The sequence below is a fragment of the Lissotriton helveticus genome, chromosome 2_1 (genome assembly GCF_964261635.1).
Source record: "Lissotriton helveticus chromosome 2_1, aLisHel1.1, whole genome shotgun sequence".
Lineage (NCBI taxonomy): Eukaryota > Metazoa > Chordata > Amphibia > Caudata > Salamandridae > Lissotriton > Lissotriton helveticus.
Window position 1 is genome coordinate 872,517,289 of NC_136059.1, and position 16,836 is coordinate 872,534,124.

The following is a 16,836-nucleotide window of genomic DNA, read 5'->3' on the forward strand; positions in this document are numbered from 1 at the left end:
CAATTCAAAATTAATGTCCAATTGATTCCATCTCAATTTAGCATTATTATATTTAACAATTTTTCAAACTGGATTCAAATTATATTAAACAAATTGTTTAGTGGCGAACTGTCGTAGTACTTCATAATCAATTGTATTGTCACAGTTTTTAGTATCAATTGCATTGTGATCAGTTCACTACCTTCACTACGATTCACAAATTTATACAGAGCTCAGTGCTCTTTGTCGTTGTTTTGTCGTAGTTATTAGACCGGCCATTATTTACAATATTTACATTTGTACATTTCCTCTTTTCTTGCTAAGTGCATTTTGTTTGTTTGTTTCACATTATTAGATGTTTATCAAAGAATTGATCTTCTATTCCATTTCATCTTGGAATCATCATTATTTACAGTATTGAAATGTTCTCCTTCCGGTATTCTACAAATGACTGTGCAATTCCTCGTCCCCATTGATCCCGAATGGGGTCTTTGTCTTGAACCTTATAATCATGCATGATTCCAGTCTACGTAATTTGAGAGTTCTGTTGCCTCCTCTCTCATTCTTGGGTACAGCCACCAAACCAAAGTATTTGATGTCCCTCCTGTTTTTTTCTTCATGAGTTTTCAGATGTTTAACGATTCCATAGTTTGTATCTTCATTTTGGATGTCACACAAGTGTTCCAGTACTCTCTTTTTAAAGGGCAAATGGTACTGCCAATGTACCAAAGCCCGCAGTTGCATATAATTACATAGACCACATATGTTGATTCACACGTTATTCTTTCTGAAATCTTGAATGTTCTTCCCATGTGATCTTTAACTTCTTTCATGTGTGTCCCACTCTTGCACGCTTGTCATTTATTGCAATATATATATCCAGTTTGTTGATTTGCTAACTAATTCGGTTTTTCAGATTTTGATGACCTCAAATAGCTGTTCACCAATTTATCTTTTAGGGAGGGTGCCTTTCGATAGGAGATACTAGGTTGTTCACCTATTTTTTTGTCCTATATCCGGATCTTTCCTTAAGATGTTCCAATGTTTTCTTGCCATGCGAATTGTTTGGTCTTCAAGTTTTTTTTCCTTTCTTTCTAAAGTTTTCGCTCTTTGCACCGATCTTGCACTATCCTCTCCCAATTGGATTTCTTTCTCTTTATATCATCTGGATTGGAATCGAGTTCTTGTTTCCAAGAAGGTTTTCTCCAATTGGTCCTCATACGAACATCCTTGGAAGTATATACCTTGCTGGTGTGCGGTGTTTTCCTTGTTTCAAGGAACCTTTGATGTGGAGAAATTGAGGAGGACTAGCCTGTCCTCTGCACCGGCACCCGCTGTGAGAGAGCGCGCTCTCCTTGGGGCTGTTTGTGTTTGGAGGGATATATATTTGTGTTTGTATAGCGCTAGAATCGACTCCCGAAGGAGTTTCTCTGCGCTCATATAAACAGAAAGGGGAGTTGAGGGTCCTGAAGTGTTCGCTAAATTTGAAACAAGAACGTTTTTAGCAGTTTCCTGAATGTAGAGTGATCTGTACATAACCTGAGAGTGGCAGGGAGTTTATTCCAAAGGCAGGGGCCAAGGTAAGAAAGAGCCTTTCCTCCCAGTCTTGCCCTTCTAATGGGGGGAACTCGGAGAAGGGATTGGTTGCTGGAACGAAGAGCACGTGCTGGAACGTAAGGGATAAACTTCTCCGCCAGATACGTGGGGTCCACATTTTGCAGACCCTTGTGAATGACAAAGTACGTTTTGAATTTAATCCGTTGTCGGATAGGCAGGCAGTGGAGCTTTTCCAGAAGGGGGCGCGATGGAGATCTGGGAGGTGCATTCAGGACTAACCTAGCAGCAGTGTTTTGGACCACCTGAAGTCTGCCAAGTAAGCTGTCATTAGCTGAGATCAGTAGCCCATTGCAGTAATCCAAGCGAATATACATCTATATATCTATATCTATATATATATCTATCTATATATATATAGATATATATAGATATATTTAGATATAGATATAGATATATATCTATATATATGTATATATATATAGATATATATCTATATATATATAGTCCTTTTTTAATATAATTTATGCGTCACTCTATGCCTGAAAGGGTTTTGTTTTGACTTATACTGGGTGCTCCCTTGTGTCTGAACAAAGCTATACCTCTCTGAAGAGCTTCAATTAGAGCGAAACACTGGGTCAGGGGTTGCTTTTACTCATTTCAGGTTGGTTTGAGTTGGTATTTTACCATTTCAAAGTATATATATATATATATATATATATATATATATATATATATATATATATATATATATATATATATATATATATATATATATATATATATGATTTACTGTAAAGAGCAACAGTTAAAACTGAGAGAGTTATGGCTCAAAACTGTAAAACCATTGAAATTGAAATTTACCAATGATGGATGTGAATTTACACAACAAATGGCAAAACGTGCACCGCCTGCCAGGTTATTGTCTTGAAACGGAGTTGCATGGCTTCACCGCTCGCTATTGGGTGCCATCTTGGAATGGTCGTTACCCTATTTTGTTCATTTTATACTTTCTATTTTCCCACCTTTAAGTTATTTAAAAATGTTCCCACTACTTGGTAGGGTATCCTTTGCAGGGCAAGCTGTGCTGTTGGACCCTCTGTTTGCTCCCTTTTTACTTTGCCCAACTTACAATTAGGCGTGTGCTCCGGCATGTATACATGCCCATTCCCTAGTGGAGGGTTATTTACCACAGGGATTAGCACTTCCGCACTGCTGGTGCGCCAAAGGCAAGCCCATCCTCACCAAGCGCCGGAACCCCTGCCAGTTTACCCCCAGATCTCAGAAGTGAAATCTACTTCTCAGGTAAGGAACTCCTAGCCCTCAAGTGATGCAAATCCAACTGTACATTTTTTAATATGACCTCACTTTGGTCTGGCAACAGCTCGAGCTGTAAGTGTTGCGAATTCAATCTCTTGGCAAACTTCCCCACCGCAAAGCCTTTTCACTCTGGGCCATGACTTTTACCCACAGAATCCGCCTAGCCAATATCGCTGTGCCTTAACTCCCGGTCACTAGCAAAACATGCCATCGAAATGGCCAATGTAATTGACTCCAAACAACCAGATATCATCTTTATCATGGAAACCTGGGTAAATAGTGCCTCGACCTCGGATCTCCTTATGTCTATCCCGTCGGGATATACCATGTATGGACTGAACCGCCCGCTTAAGAGAATGGGGGCTTGAAATTATCTATAGGGTTGAGCTCAGGGCTAGATTTGTGGCCATGTCTAATTAAGACTGTAAAGCCCTATTGTTCTGATTTGAATTAACCACAAAGAAATCCTTTGGTGGAACGCTCATATTTCACCCACCTGGCCCCAGAAGCAACTTCCTTAACACCATTAGCACCCTCCTGGAGGATGAAATCTGTCACACAGATTTTACAGTTCTTGGAGATCTAAATTTCCACTTTGAATCTCAAAAAGATAAGATACCATAGACTTGCTAGAGCTCATGAATGACGACAGTCTCTCTCAACTTGTGCAAAATGCCATTCACACTGCTGGACATACATGTCAGTACTTGTTTTAATGATAACATGTGAGAACAGAAACCATGAAAGATGATATGCCGTAAGAAACTAATTCCAAAGTAAAGACATTGTCTTCACTTAGCTTCACCGAGAGTCGATTGTGCAGTTTCACCCATGATAAACCTGACTAGGAGGCAAAAACGAGTGAATTCATGACTGTTTGGAAAAGTCCATACATTCAATCAAGGTGAAGCAGCATCTGGAGTAACCAAAAGCTATGACCATGCATGTAAAGCTTATATTTTAACCAGTGTCAGACACTATTCGGGGGGCCACAGGGCAGACAGGAGCTACTGGATCACAACTGTGGTGGTTGGGGCAATTTATCCCTGGTGTTCTGAGGTTCAGCAAACTAAGTGCGCTCCTTCCTCACTTGACTATACAAATAGCAAGGGTAAGCATTCAAAGGTTTTCACGGAGAGGTAGTGTGGGAACAGAGACTTATAAGTCAGACAACAGCCGCAGTAATTAACTGTCCACCCAGTAATTTGTCTTTAGTAAAAGAAAGTACTTTAGTATCACAACAGCAAAATAAAATACTACACAATTGGATGGGTTAGGGAGTACCCCTCACCAATTGGCTCCCAGTTAAATACAATATCATCTATAATGCCCTTTCTTACTCCAGAAAGCCGCCTTCTATATCTCATTAATTCTCCGAGATGTGGCCCTGGGCCAAGATTAGGCATAGCTCCAAGTTCACTAAGATATCCTCATATTGGCGATTCATTAGTCAGTTCAAATAGTTCTTGAGCCAAAGAGTTCACAGTGACAAAGCTTAATTTATATAAGACCGGATTATCTTTGTACACTTGACAGTCCTTCAGCCTTTTGAGCTACGGCCTCATATTACCTGTTAGCAGAGATGTGGCTTTTGCAGCGCTTAATTATGCACACATCAAGATCATTGTCTGAATCTTCTTTGGCATAACCGGACCCTGTCTGTCGACTTTGCTTCTTACTTGGGATGCTGAGGTATCCAGCACGATAGTTAAGGTGGTTGAGTGCATCTTCGCCATTTGTGCCCTTCTGGCTGTGGGCCAAGTCTTGCACTTCTGTGGCAATGGCTGCTCTTTGCTAGATACACTACACATCAGACAGCAACAGCACAAGACTTTCTGACATGCTGCAACGTTTGTTGCTGGATTTTCGTTTCCTTTTGCTGTTTACCACGTGATGCCTTTTGTTAGAGATTAGATGACGCTTCAAGATGTACATCAGCACTAGTGTAGCTCCCGGTGACAGTGCTTCTTGATGCGTCACATGCTGGGAATATGGTTGGACTTCTCCTCCTGGACAGTCTGTCCCCCTGTAGAGCTTGGTTCTCCTTCCTCTTTCTGAGCAGGGAGGCAGGAGTTCTAGGTGCAAGGCAGAGATGCAGCTTTTCCAAGTTGTGCAAACTTCAGGTGATGTCCCCTCATCTCTGGGTGACTGGCTGCCATGCAAACACAACCCCTGTTCTCATAGCAGCTCTTGGCACTCGAACAAAGTGGGATGATTTGGGTCCTACTTCTTTACTTAATTTCCACCCTGGGGGTGGGGATTCACTGTCTAAGGTCCTGGACCGGTTTGAGGTGATTCCCTTTCTAATGCCATTTTCTTGCTGCAATTCAGGCACAACCTTTGTGGAAAGTGATGACTCTCGCAGCAGGTAGTGGTTCTACTGGCTTCAAGTAGGAGGTTCCCGAAACATGGGCATACTGAACTGTGAGGATTCTCCACTTCCCTGTCATCAATCTTCCTGAAGTAGCAATCAAGGGACGACCGAAGAGCCAGGCCATGGCTAGAAACCTCCTTAAAGAGTCCTTCATGCTCGAGAAGGAAAAGAGACAAGACCTCTAGGTAGGACTGGGAAAATATATATTTTCTAAAATAACCCTCACCCACCAGGGTTGCCCCATAGTGGCATGCTTCATCATAGGTTTCATCCCTGCCCTCTAAGGACAGGTGTGTGCTACTACATACGAAGTCGCGGGAGCACTTTGTAAAAAGGATGTTCCTATACACCTATGTGGGTTGGAATTGTGGAGTGGGTTATCTATATGAAAAAAGATTATTAAAAAAAATCAGACCAGTGGGGGAAAAAATATTGTATTCACTCCCCTAGTTGATATGCTAAAATCTGGGGATGTTTGGGAAACGCTTTAGGTGTATGACCAACTGTTTCCTTGGTCGACTAGTTTCAAGCCCTACCCCAAGGCTTTTCTTCAGAAAAATACTCCCACTCCTAAAGTTTTATTAACTCCTAATTAACAATGATAAAGAAAAAGTGCAAAAATGAAAAGTTAAACAGCATCCAATTGGTCTGTTTAAATTGCAAAAATCCTACAGAGGTTTGGAGAGAAAGAGACAAAAGAGTTAAGTATATAAATAAATAAAACATGCACGACCAATAGGGCCTACATCCATGCAAAAAATCATTTGTGACTTTGTGGGTGTAGTGGTAAAAATAATCCTAATATGTGAGCACACTGCATAGTATTGTGACGTATAATACATAAGACAAACATGAAGTGACAGTCAAACACACAATTACATATAAGTAGTGTAATGCTGTTACATACACGTTAGAGACCATGAATGGGCCTCATGAGTCCAGTGGGGAATTAAGGTGACGCCTGTAGTCAAACCTTATGGGTTTTTTGAGAAGAGAAAACTCAGGGAAGTCCAATGCGGCCAAATGAGGGGAAAAATGCTTGCATATGCAGAGCGACTGCAGGCGTGTATTCACTTACTTCTTCAAGGCTACTCCTTCGCTGTAAACCTGGCCTGTTCGCCTGAGACTCTGGAGATGCCGAAGGGGCGTGTTGGTATACGCTTTATACGTATTCTCAGGTTTCGTTTCCTCATCCTCCCTCTCAGACGGCCTATACACCTCTACACCCACATAGGGGTATAGGGACATATTTTTCACACAGTGCTCCCACGTCTTTGTAGGTAGTAGCACACCCCTGTCCGTAGAGGGCAGGAATGAACCCTATGATGAAGCATGCCACCATGGGGCAACCCTGATGGGTGAGGGTTATTTAAAAGAAAATGTTCTTTCCTCAGTCCTACCTAGAGGTCACGTCTCTTTTCCTTCTCCAGCAGGAGGGACTCTTTTTGTGAGTTTTATTTTGTGTGTGGTTTGATTGTATTCTGGAGGACGAGTCTACCTCCTTTTACCTCTACATTCCCTTATTGATGTGATAGAAACTTCCTTACCCTTAACAACAGAATCTAATGACTTACTGTTCTCCCCTACCAACTACGAAATGGCCGTGCTCCGGTAAATCTAATCACAATTACCTGTTAAAAGGTCCTCATAGAAATATATCCCTGTCTCCATCCTCTCTTGCTTGAGTGTCTGAATATTCCTCTTCCAGACACAGGAATGCAAGCAATATACTCCACTGCCTAGACAACCTGTATTCACCCTCCATCTTTTGCTATGCTAACCCAGGGGCAACCTAAAACTGGACTGCACTGCTCCTAGCAACCATACTAACATAGAATTTAACTAAAGTGTCTCACATGTTCGCCATGCATGCACACACACTGAATGTCAGTGCAAGGGTTTGGGTGTTACATTGAACTGGCACTTTACATGAATGAGGCCGGTAGGTGGCACTCTCCTCTGACGTAGAAAAAATGGCTGCTTAGGACTACTTATTCATAGAAACTGGTATCCTGCTACCACTGCTTTATTTCAACAGCCCTCGACATGCACAGTAGTCTTTGCCTACAAAAGAGGGCACACTTGGTAAGAAAATAGGTTCTAGACCTTGTCATTACCATTAATAGTCCTAGGCCTTCTTTGCACACTAGAAGCCTTTAAAAAGATTCTCCCTAGAATCTAAAGACACAGTATTATGCTTTATTTTCTGACAAGTAGCCTGTTAGCTCCTTAACCAAACCATTCCTAACTTTCTTAGGGTAGGATGCAGTTGCCAGATTTGATATCTGTGCATATCAGTAGAACTTGACTAATGTGTCTGAGAACTGCTTGCCCTGTTTGATTAGCCTTGTTTATGTAGTGCATACACTAGAAGATTGCCCCAGGGTGTTGATGTAATTAATAATAGCAGAGAGCTCGTTACTGCATGTTTGTTGCTGTGCAATTATCAGTTGCGCTCAGTTTTTTTTCTTATTGTGTTGGATTTATAATTCCCCCAAGAGCTAGTCTTGTTTTAGAAACGTTAAAGCTTATTGCCTGCTAATTTAGTGTATTTCTAAAACCATACAAACTGGTGAATTGTATTATACAACTAACTACTACAGGGCTACTATTAAACTACAGGGTTACTATTAATGAACAGTGTGCATGCCCCTGATATTGTTAAATCTGGCTAGTTGAATGATGTATACAGGTATTTCATTTTGGACGGAAAGTAATAATTAACATGCATTTGCAATGCAATAGGTCTTGCAGTTACGAGAGTTTCGTAAACATGACACCTATTGCATTACAAATACTAGTTTGTAAAAACACCCATGCGGCTCTATTTTACGTCGGCCGTGCCCCTTTCTTTAGACAAGTCGTGTCTAAAGAAAGGTGCGTGGCCACCATTAAAGTGAAAGGTCGATATGGGGCACTTTTACAAATAAAAGGCATTTATTTGTCATCAAGTTAAAAAATAATTTAACAGTAAAAAAAAAAAAAAGAAAACGGGCGGCCCGTTCGGCACAGTAAGTAAAGCAAAGGCACTGCCACCACTATGAGCTTGGCGTTCTATGTAATTTATAAAATAAAATAAAGCGCTACGAGAGAGCGTGTCTTGCCTGCAACAGCATGCCACTGGACTCAAGCTAGCCTTGCTGATGAGGAGTGAAACCTGGAAACCGTTCCTAGAATGCTTGTTTCCAGTGCACGGAGGACCTGGCCTGGCAGTTCGGGCTGGACTGTTCCCATAGGGAGTAAGGTAAGACTGATTTGCATATGGCTGGGTTCAAACTGGAATGGCATGGGGAGCAAACCAACAATGGATTTAGGCCCAGATCTCTGTACAGGGGTGAATGTATGACATTATTCTGCATTCTGTCCACCAATTTTTCTTTTTGTATTTGTCACCCTGAGTGGGACAGGTATGCTCAAACGTGGGTCCTGTGTTCTCTATGTCACTGGAGTCAAGCTAGCCTGGTTGATGAGGGGTGAAATCCAGAAACCGGTAATAGGAGGCTTGTTTCTGGTCCAGGGAGGACCTGGACTGGTAGTTCGGGCTTAACTGTTCCCATAGGTAGCAGGGTCAAGACTGATTTGCATGTGGCTGGGTTCAAACTGGAATGGCATGGGGAGCAAAATAACAATGGATTTAGGACCAGATCTCGGTACAGGGATGAATGTATGACATTATTCTGCATTCTGTTCACCAATTGTTCTTTTTGCATTTTGCATTTGTTACCCCGAGTGGGACTGGTGTGCTCGGATGTGGGCCCCATTCTCTCCATGCCACTGGAGTCAAGCTAGCCTGACTGATGTGGTTGAAACCCAGATACCGGTCCTACGTTGCTTGTTTCCAGTCCAGGGAGTACCTGGCCTGGCATTTCGGGCTGGACTGTTCCAATAGGGAGCAGGTTCAAGACTGATTTGCATATGGCTGGGTTCAAACTGGAATGGCATGGGAAGCAAAACAAATTAGTGGATTTAGGCCTAGATCTTTGTACTGGGGTGACTCTGACATTGTTCTGAATTCTGTCCATCAGTTGTGTTTTTTTTGCATCTGCCTGCATCAGCAGACAGGAGAAAAACATTAAATGACATAGTACTCAGAGGCTGTAATTAAAGCCTACCAAGCAACCCCACCTGTAAATGGGGGTGTCCTCATGGGAGGTTACAAATGAAGACAAGGCAGTACTAGGCAGGACTGACAAGCCAATTAACGAATCAGAAGCCAGCATTTACGAAGGACATTGACACAAGCCAATTAAAAATATGGGCAGAGAATTGGCAGGGCTTAGCCAATGAAAAATATGGGCAGAGAATGGGCAGGGTTTCTATTGCATACTCTAAGACAGCATGCCTCGCAGAGCAGTGCATGCGCTACCTAGGCTCGACCTAACAATGTTAAGATGTAATCTTTAAAAATGTCAAGATGGTATCGGGTGAGATGCTTTTTTTATGTTACTCCACTCCCCGCCGCCTGGCCCCATTGCCTAAAGCCAATAAGCAAGGGGGTGAGCCCTTGGAGCACAACACCACTTCGAAGCCCTGCAGGAGAGCCACCCTGAGGCAGACTGCTTACCTACTGTGCTCTTCCCGCTTGTGGTTTGAAGCGCGGTGGGACCGGGGAGGTTAGCGGCCTGCAGAGTCGCGTACTGGTGTGATTTAGCTGGTCTCTGCCTGGGCCTAGCTGGTGCCCTGTGAGCCGTGGCAGTGGAACAGGACAGAGCGGTGCAAGAGAGAGGAGTGTTGGGCCTCCCCTGAGGGAGCCGCGCTCAAGACCGGAGCCTGGTGCTGGCGTCTTCCCTGCCGGCCCTAGATTAGATTTTTCCTGAGGCACTGCCTGTGGAGGCGGCACGTACGATCTGGGGAGCGTACCTGACTACCGCCGGCTGGCCTGTGTCCCCCGGCGTGTGCCCTGTGAGAGAGGCCCTGTTTCTTGGACTGGAGGGGCCCCATGGCTGCAGAGAAGCTGAATGGCACCCTTTCCCCTCCCTGCGTTGTCCCTGGCTGCAAGATTGGTGTGGTGGGGGAGGTCCCGGAGGACAAGGCAGCACTGGCTTTTCTCTCTTTCTGGCCTATGGGACTGGCCAGCACAGGATACCCAACCCCTAGGGACACAAATATCTGGGACTGAATGTCAGCGCAGTGGCTTAGTGCATATCTTTAGGGGGCGTCCACATCCTGTGGCTTGATGCCCTACCTGCTTTCCTGCTCTTCAGGGGCCCTGGGTGTGGTGAAGGCCCTATATTCCTGGTTCGACTGCTTGGACGGTGCCCGCACACTGACTGATTGGATGCCCTGTAGCAGCAGGTGCACTGAGACTCTTCTGATGGTGGGCCACCTAGAGGACCCCTGGTCCTGCCCCCCTGCTGATGGGGACTGGCAGATTGTGTGCCTGCCCCTGCGCATCACTGGGCTAGGATACCCAGATAAGTGCCACTACTCTCTCGCTTGCACTCTACGGGGCCCTAACAGGTGTCAGTCTGCCCACACCATTAGGGGGACCCCTCCCCGACTCTTGCTGGGCAGTCCACTCTGGGGGATCTGCTTCAGTCACTAGTGCTTTTTTGCTTGGCCTGGCCATTGAGCTCCCTAACCACTTCTTGGTTTGGCTACCGAGAGGGGAAAGAGAGATCTCTCCTTCAAGGATGCAAAGGATGGCCAGGGGCCAGGCCAGGGACACCGCCCCAGCCATGAACACAGATGAGACACTCAACACTGGGGGGCCCGGAGGCGCAGGTCACTCACCTCTACCTTGAAGCACTGTCCACTTCTCTGCATGAGGATCTCCAGTCCTTTAAGAAAGAGCTCGCCATTGAGCTGAAGGATGTCCAACACGATATAGATGGCACGGGGGACAGGGTTTCGACCCTGGAGGCTCACGAAACTGGAGGATGAAATAGAACAACTTCAACCAGGGGTGTGGAATTTAATAAAATGTATACTTGTCCATGGGGCAGGTTGCTTCTTATACCTACTTGTCCTGTAACAAAATCCACTTGTCCCTTTGGTGCCATGTAGTGCGGCGACAAAATATGGCAGCAGTCTCATTATATAAGACTTCTGATATAGCCTCTTTGATTACGCCGGGCCTCATACCATAGTAGCGTTTGAATACTTCTTATGTTCCCACGTTTCCGCAGAACTACATACTGGGGTTGAAGGTAGTGGTAAGCAATAGTTCCAGGGTTAGAATGCCCTTTGAGTCTGCAAACCTATTAACTTGCATGTTTTAAGGGTTTTCAACAACTCTTCTCTAATCTTTTCCCATACTGAGATGTTGGAAATTTACTCCTGGCAATGGCAAACAAAAACCTTCTTCCAGAGTAGGGGAAAACAGTGGTTTGAGGGAAATTGAACTTGCAAACACTCAGATTTTCGCATGAGCAAATCTACATATGCAGATTTGCTCATGCTAAAATGCAATTCACAAATATTTTCTAGCAGTGCGATTTCTTGTCCAACTTCTTTAAATTCTTGGGAATTCATGAAAGCCATATAGCTGCACTTAAATGCAAGGACATATACCATGGGTGCACTTTTGATACTTTCTTTAACCCCTTCCATGCTAATGACAAGGTCAGCTCGTCATGCAGTGCACTGGAGCTGTGCTTATGACGAGCTGACCTTGTCAGGAACAATGGGATTTTCAATCAATCAGCACCCAGCGGGAATTGCCTTAGCACCAATGTGGTTAATAATTGGGCCCCTAATTTGGTCTGGCAATGACCATGACACTTTGCGTTTATTAAAATTCTGTCTCTATATTGGTTGGCTTCATTGTGACTAGACAGCATTCTGCTCGTTCACAAGGAGCATATTGGCACACCAAGTAGTTTTGTTCAGTTCCAGTAACTACTGTGGCAGTGTGTGTTTTTGGAGACCAAAAACAATTTTTGCTTTTGCCAATGTTTGTTATAATGATTAGGTCCCTGAAGCTCCCTCACCAGTAAGGTTTTACAAAAACCATGCCAAAACAAGTCGCACATAGACAAAACTAAAAGGCTGACCACCAAATTCAGACCTACTGACTTTGCCAATGCAAATTTATTTTTGTTTCCTATAATCTTATTGAAACTGGTTACACTGATAGTCTATTATGAATATTTTTGGGAAATACTAGCATGCATCTACACAGGTTACTAAATAATACTGCAAAGAAATGGTACCTGCAATTTTACAGTAGTTTAGCTAAATGTTTTCTTTCACGCTTTCCTTTTTTATCAACATTTTATTTTGAAAGCAAAGAATCATCAATCTTGCTTTCAAGCTGCTGCTAATATGTGCATCAAATCAGAGAGCATTCTGGGAGCATAATACATAGCCTCATATTGCTAAACTTTGAAAACGTGTGTATATATTTTTATACTGGACCCACTGCCAATTGTGCTTACAACATTTACTTAGAACGCGCACCCTAATAATAAAGGCTTTCAATTAATGAACCATAAATAAAAGTTTGAACAGCATTAACAGATGGACAAAAATATTACCTCAACTGCTGACAGTGCCCTTCCCTGATCCAAAATGTGGTGCTGCAAACTGGCAGCCAAAGGGTTTGGGCAGTAGGGGGTTGGGCCTACTTGTCCCAAGGACAAACTGCACATGAAAACTTGTTGCCCTTGACCCAAAACAATATGTCCTGGGCGTCGGGCTATAGGAATTTCACATCCCTGTTCAACAGGAAATCATTCGCCTCCGAGACTGGACTTACAGGCTCATGCTGAAGACCTAGAGAATTGGTCACGCCAAAACAAAATCCACATCAGGGGCATTTGCTCTGGGGCAGAGGGATCAGACATCACTTCCTTCGTAACAGAACTCTTTTGATCTATCCTAGAGGTTGCCCTGGATCTAGACATCAAGCTGGACTACACGCACAGAGTTGGTCCCAGATGACCATCTACCGCCCCTCCACCTGACATACTGACATGTGTCCATGGCTTTCCCCTGAAGGAACGGTATTCTCTAAAAGGCGAGAGACATCCACCTGATTCAGTTTCAGTCATGGCCTGGTCCTTTACCAAGACCTCGCAGCAACAACCCTTTAGAAATGCAAAGCCTTCCGCCTAATCACTGCCCACCTTCGCCCTGCAGGGGTGCCGTACCCATTGGGGCACCCCTTTCGCCCGGTTTTTGCCTCCAAAGGAAACTGCATCCGCTTCTTTCACTGGAGGAGGCGCGCCGCTTACTGGGTCTCAAGGACGGCTCTCAAGGTGGGGGCTACGACTGGGACAAGCGGAGGACGTGTGACCGGAGAGGCGCAGGATCTTCCCCTACCAAACTTCGCCCTGACCCACAGACCATAGCTAAGGAGCAGCAAGCTGTCCTGGTTTCACTGGCCGGGAACCCGACGGGACCAGTGTCAACATGAGGCTCTACGAACTTGCTCCATTTTCTGCTGACCGGCCCCTCTTTTTTTTTTCTTTTTTCTTCTTCTCTTCTCCACTTATCTTCTCTGGGCCGGAGGTGGGGGGGGCTCTGGCCCTGCCCATTGACACCCCTGTTTTAGTGAACATACCATGGGGCTGAACTTCATGGACTCTAATGAAGTTTATATTGTTTTTCTTTTATCGTTCATTCTAGGCGATAGGGCAGTTTGTTACTTTTTGATGCACCTGCTTTTATGAACCCTTTTCCCTGTTGCTTCAGCCCAAGACTCTCTTATACTCCCATGCCTGTGTACCCCTCAGGATGATGGTGTGGATATGGGGTGGGGGGGGGGGGGCTCTTTTAGATGTCTACACAGCGAGGTCCAGTGTCTGACCAATTAGTGATTCCCACCCTCCATGCCAACCCACCCTCCATGCCAAAGTCCTAAATCACTCTTTGAAGAGGAGCTCAGTCTCTTCTATTTGGAACGTTCTGGGACACACACATGATTATTGCAGGGGACTCATCTCCTCACTAAAGACAAGCACAGGCTCCGCTCTAAGGCCTTCCCCCACCAGTACTTCTCTACACTCCCTAATAAAGCAGCTGAGGTGGTGATTTTGGTCATTAGCCATATTCAGGGAAAGTGGGTCCCAAACAGGCTGAAATAAAGGGTAGGCTGCTAGCATATTCACTGATGGTGAGTTCTAGACTTGTCACTGTGGTTACCCTATACTCCTCCAATGAGGCACAGGAGCCTTTTCTCGAAGGTGCGGTGGCAGATGTGTTGGGCTCCCAGGATAGCCTTGTCTTGATAGGTGGAGATCTAAACCTAGTATTTAACAACAGGATGGACAGATTGGTGCAGAAACCATGGCCAATCCGGAGCTCTTTCCCCTGAGGGAGTGGGGTCGCTGAAGGATGTGGGCGTGGTTGACATTTGGAGATCTGCTCATTCACAATTCCGAGATTACACGTTTTACTCCTTCACATACAAAACCTATGCCAGACTGTACTACTTTCTTGGCTAGCCCAAATTCACCTCTTTTATTCAAAGAGTGAGTATCGAACCTTGTTCTCTGTCTGATCATTCGGCTGTGATTCTCGCCCTATTGGTTTCGTGATCTGGCCCATTCTCTAGGACTTGGCATCTCCGTGACAAATTGTTACAACACCCTGAGAACGTTGATCAAATTTCTAGGACGATTCCTGATTGGCTATCAATGACAGCTGTGATGTCACTGTCACAACCCTGTGTGATGCATTTAAGGTTGTAGTTAGAGGGGAGTTCATTGCCATCTCGGCCGCGGAAAGCTTAGTCGGGAAACGAGGGCGCGCCTCTTTCCAAGTTTTGGAACTTGAATGTATTCATAAAGGACGGGCCAGATTAGCAGGAATTGACGTGGATAGGGCAGAATATGCGGCTCTTCGCCTTTGTCACCGATTTTTATGTCGGGGACGATAAGTGTTGGCGTTGCCTGGCTAATCGACTGCTTATCCAGCATCAGGAGTCCAGGGTACAGGTAGTGATTGTCTCTTATGGGCCGGGGATGGAGGGACGACCCACACACAGTGGAGACCTTCCGCAAATGTAATCAGGATCTTTACACAGCACAGGACCTCCCAGCGGATGCCGCAACTGTGTATCTACGGGAAGCCCACACATCAGCACTGATGCCAGAACAGGCGGCTGAATTGGATCGCCCCACCCGCATCGAGGAGGTTGTCTCTTGCATAGCCTGTCAAAAATCCTCCGAATCACCTGGACATGACTGCTTTCCGGCAAGACCGTCTGCCAGATCTTGGCACCCCCTCCTCACTAGATTGTTTAACGCGATAGGGACCTCTTAATCTCTTCCCTCTTCCATGTCAATGGCGTCTATCGTGGTAGTCCCCAGGCTGGGGAAGGATAAAACACACTGCTCCTCATATAGGCCTATTTCTCTCTTGAATGTTGACCGTCTCAGTCCCCTACTACTGGGCCTTATAGCTCCGGATAAGGCTGAAATCATGCCACAACGGCAATGCAGCAACAATACAAGATGGACCCTCCACCTTATTGATAAAGCCTAATGATTTGATCAGGAGCGGATGCTATTGGCCATAGATGTTGAGAAGGTGTTTGACAGGATCCATTGGCCATATCTCACAGCCCCTCTGAAGCACTTTGGTCTCGGGGATCGCTTCAGGGGGTGGATCCTCCAGTTATGACCGACTTACCACAGTGGTTCGGGTCAATGGCCACTTTTCCGCCCCACATATCATTGGCAGGGGTACTCGGCAGGGGTGCCCTTTGTTGCCCCTGCTGTTTGCTCTCTAAATGGAGTGCATGTCACAAAGGGTTTGAACTGCCCCCAAGTTACGAGGGATCCTGTTTGGAGGGGAACGCCACACCATCAGCCTTTATGCAGACTACGTCGAGCAACTCTTGAGGTGCAGTCTATCTCCTTGCCTGTTTTTCTTGATGAGCTGACTGCACTTGGTCAGGCAGCTGGGTTTAAAATGAACATCCATACATCACGGGCCTCAACCTGACCCTCCAGCCATGTAGGATGGAAGCACTAAGACAGGCCTTACCCCTTCAATGTGCATCTACGTCTATTCCTTATCTTGGGCTCCATATTACACCCACGATGTCGGCAACGGTAGCCCTCAATTATCGCAATATGACCTGACAGATCAGGTGTAACCTATGCCAGTAGCGACCCTACTCCCTCTCTTGGCTTGGAAGGGTTGCAGCTGTGAAGATGACTATTCTGCCTCCAGTTTTGTTCCTGTACTATGTCCTTCTGTCTGAGCCTTCCCCTAGAACGTTATGATCCCTCCAATAGGATCTCATCTGCTTCGTCTGGGCCGAAAACGACCTCTCCTTCGCAAGGATCTTATTGATAGAACTCCTTTTCTCCTCTTGAGGGAAGTCTAGGGCTTCCAAACCTGACGCACTGGGGCAAAGGGCATATTCCAACATATCAGGGATGGGGACATTGAATCTGGTACATACTGGGGATGGAACGAAAAAACCCTCACTTTAGCAAACTAAGGTGTCACATTCACCAAGCCATGGAGCCCCTTCTTGAAATTACTAACGTCCCACTTCCACAAACTCACTTGTCACAAATATTTGCGACTCCTCCGCCTGTCCGGGTCTCTTCGTGACACCGCTTAAGAGAGTCTTATTCTTGATCTAGCTAGTCTTGCAGCAGCATTATATATTTTATTGTTTATGTGCTATCCGGTCCAGGGTTCGGGTG

At 45.1% G+C, this 16,836-nt stretch overlaps 1 protein-coding gene across 2 annotated transcripts in view; it reads left to right on the forward strand.

The window, feature by feature from the left end:
* Positions 1-16,836, forward strand: part of PRRC1 (proline rich coiled-coil 1) — a 189,750-nt gene that overhangs the window by 12,143 nt on the left and 160,771 nt on the right. The window lies entirely within an intron of this gene.